The following is a 3,912-nucleotide window of genomic DNA, read 5'->3' as shown; positions in this document are numbered from 1 at the left end:
CTTTGGTCTGGTCTCTCTTCCGTTGTGTGGTGTCGGTGTGGAAGAGGAATGAATGAATGAATGACTGGATGAATTATAAAACGTTCAAGTGTTCAAGTATAGATAGCTTTGTATAACTATGTTGCAAGGACATATTGTTTCCACAAAAAGATATTATTAAATATTGGAATTGTTCATTTGCAACTTTGGTCTGGTCTCTCTTCCGTTGTGTGGTGTCGGTGTGGAAGAGGAATGAATGAATGAATGACTGGATGAATGAATGAATGAATGAATGAATAAACAAACAGACGAATGGATGATGGCTTTGGACTTTTCCCCAATAAGGAAAAATACTAATTCACAACAAACTGGCCCCTGTACATCTGCTTGAAGTTCAGAAATAGTCCCTAAGACATGAAGACAGAATCATGACACTATGAGAACGTTGTGCATAGGCAGGCATGTTCCAAAAAAGTGTATTATTAAATAAGCCAGGAGTCTCCGTGTGAAAGGGGAATGAATGAGTCTAATACTCTAGTAGCAGATTTATGCTGGTAATTCTTAGCTTACTTTTGTATACTTGGTTACTTAGTAGCCACTGGACTTTCTCTGTCCAAGGAGAAAAAAGACTATGAAAAAGCCATCTCGTCTGGCTGTAGACCAATAAAGTTCCTTAGTCGTAGAGGCCCTAGAAGTACCACAATCGCTTCCCCGAGAACTTTGACTAAAATCCTGTCCGAGATAATAGTATAGCGATATTGTCAATATTAAGATAAACTCGCCTCTCTGGATTTCTCTGTGAAATAGGCCCTTGTAGAATAGGACTTTCGTAGTAAGCCGTTTTAGTCACATCAAAGTCAACTCCGTGAACGGAAAAAAGTGCACATTTCAAAGAGACACATACAGGAATACATGTAGAACGCATAAAAAGGCAGACCCATCCCACAAGCTTAGCCCGTCTGATGGATTAATGTGCTTGGAGATTATGGACATTCCTCTTAACTTCAAAGAAAGACTGACAGTTGTATAAAAGGTAAGACTTGAAATAGTAGGTATGATAGTCCCATAGCCTTTTGTAGGCCGTAGGGGCAGTGGGTTGTTAATCCACTGTGTCTAGGGCACGGTATTGGCAGGCAGAGCCCATTCCTCTCCTTCTACCGCCTTTTACCTCCCCAACCGAAGTAAGGTACCCATTTTTACACCTGGGTAGGGTGAGGAAAGTCACCTTTCTCAAGGGCACAATTAACGTCAAGCCAGGAATCGAACTCGTGACCTCTCAATGTCACGTTTGCTAGCCTAGCAACTCGCCCATTGGACGCCACTGTCCGGCTAAGGTCCATAGTTTATCTCCAAGTAGATGTTGGAGTTAAAGACCACCAGAAACTCCTGGCCTTCAGGAAACGCTTTTTCGACACCTGATTTGTGCTCGGGTATACGTGCATTAATTAGCCATGGACGCTATATAAGTTGGGGCGCACTCTCGACCAGGGCTTGTGCAGTGCACAAAACCGCCGGTGGAGGACGCTGCTGCACAGACGGCATTTACCGGTTCATTGCCTAATTTAATGTAGCGTAAAATCTATTATTCATAGTGGCTTTCTTGCAACAACACTGCGGTGGCACCAGATTCCATTGCGACACAGGGGGTTATCTAAAACGGTACGTGCCACCAAAGAGGTTTAAATCTCCTTGCTTAGATGGTAAGACAGCCAAATTCATGGATATCAAAGAAGTCGAAACTTATTCTGGAGATCACAACGTTTTGATAAGGATAAATCCTCAAAGGATAAAAGGCTTAAACTGCGATATATGATATGCGCACCAAAGAAACGTTACTGTTGGGCGATGATTATCTTTGCATAGATGGTAATGTTTCAGGTTGTAACTGTGTAAACTGTGCTTATGATTTAGTGTGAGTGTAGGTCTTGAAATATCGAACAAATCATTACATTTGGGCCTGGTGGCGGCCTGCCTTGGTACTGCAGGAGAACTTTCTATGGCCATTTTTTTCTATTTAATTGATACGTGACAACCAAATTTTCGTGCAACACCTGTGGGGAGTTTGTGACTGTGCTCCCGAATACGAATACGAGCGCATCAGAAATTGCCAGCTTGCCCCGACTCTTTTCAACCAGACGACGGGAAAGGGACCCCGATTTTATTCGGAGTTTGGCCCGTTGACCTAAGCTAAGGTAGGTTTGAGGGGTCGAATATCTTAAAACAATTGACGCCAAATCGTTGTTGGCATTGTAAAGGTCACATAAGGTCAAGGTTGGTGATGACAAGGTCAAAGTCAGCTTAATGCTACGTAATCGCTAATCTATCTATCTATCGGCTATCGGCCGGGACTGAACAAGTAAATACATCACTCCATATTGCTCTCTCCAACATCATTTGTCCTAAGTGTTCATATGCAATCCCAGTGTCTCTAACTAAACTATCGGTAAAAGTCAAACTTCTGCAGTGTACTCTTATTCATTTTTGATTTGAACTTGATTCGGCATTAAGCTTTCGGTGTATCGGTAATAAGAAATAAAAACTATAGAGCTATAGAAATGTTCCGACCATATAATCATGATTAATGTTCTATAATCAATCAATGTTTATTAGAAAATGAAAGCGGTCCTTGTCGAGGTTCAAGTGATTAAGGCCACACCAACTTGATTTTATGGATGACATCCTCTGGAGACCCCAAAAGTAATGCGCGCGGGCGAAAAAAATGAAAATCCAACACAAAAAAATGCTGCTAAACCACAGGACTACTAGTACAAAGCTGGTATTGCGAATTGAACCACAGAACACAGTTTATTTGTAGGAGGTACATGTAGGTTGTCTTGTTCATCATAGCAGACTCAGCGCAAGTGATTGATTTTTAATATATTGAAGAAGTATACTATTAGAAGGTATTTGGCTCCAAGGACTGTGGATGATATATGACTGTGATGAGAATATTCATTTACACCCATAAGGGCAGTTTCAACATACATGGCATTGAACTCCATATTAAGCATTCCATGGTTTACGCTCACAAATCTCACTGTGAGACCTCTGCCAATCCCTCAATTCATCTCCCATATCTCTCATTATTGCAAAAAAAACAACGTATGAGAGCCACTCTGGATAGGTCATGTTTGAAATTGTCTGGGCGATACTCGCTGGCCGCCGTGATCCTCTCGTACAACTGTGCAAACGCAAAATCCCCCTAGCCAACATCGATGGCATACCAGTCCACAAATACTCCCAGTTTTCCGATAAGCCGGCACAATGCTAGCCTTTTGCGGCAGATCCCTGTAGCCTTGGAGGAGGTGATTTTCTTTTTTTAATCAAACGAAAATCAATGCGCGCGCGGATGTCATCCATAAGATTAAGATGGTGTGGCCTAATATATAATGACAATTGTCAATTAGTGGACAATAGTAGAAAGGTTTACTTTAGTCATCAGTCAAATCGTGAAAAGTCAATAGAATTAGATAGTAATGCATATCTTTAGACGAAGGAGGTTTTAATCAGACTTGATAAAACCTACTTGTTTGAACTAAGAACCACATTTGCGATCTTTAGTCAGAAGCAAAACTCGCTTAATTCAATTTAATGAGAACTTAAGATTTAAATTTCAAATTTTATTCAAAAGTCTTAATGGTGGCCTCAAATTGTCAGCAAAGGAGGGCATGTTCCTTTCCGCGCTGCCCTTTGCTGACAATTTGAGGCTACCATTTAGAATTTTGAATAAAATTGAATGTCGGAATCTTACGTTATCATTAAATTGAATTAAGCGAGGTTGACTTCTGATCGTACATGTGGTTCTTAGTTTAAACAAGAAGGTTTTATCAAGTCTGATTAAAACCTCCTTCGTCTAGAGATATACAATGTGTTGAAGCGTTTGAGACGGTGTTTTTGCGGACAGATCGGGTTTATTGTGTGTGTTTCCAACAA

This window comes from Branchiostoma lanceolatum, chromosome 11 (assembly GCF_035083965.1).
Source record: "Branchiostoma lanceolatum isolate klBraLanc5 chromosome 11, klBraLanc5.hap2, whole genome shotgun sequence".
Classification (NCBI taxonomy): Eukaryota; Metazoa; Chordata; class Leptocardii; order Amphioxiformes; family Branchiostomatidae; genus Branchiostoma; species Branchiostoma lanceolatum.
This window is presented reverse-complemented; position numbering follows the sequence as displayed.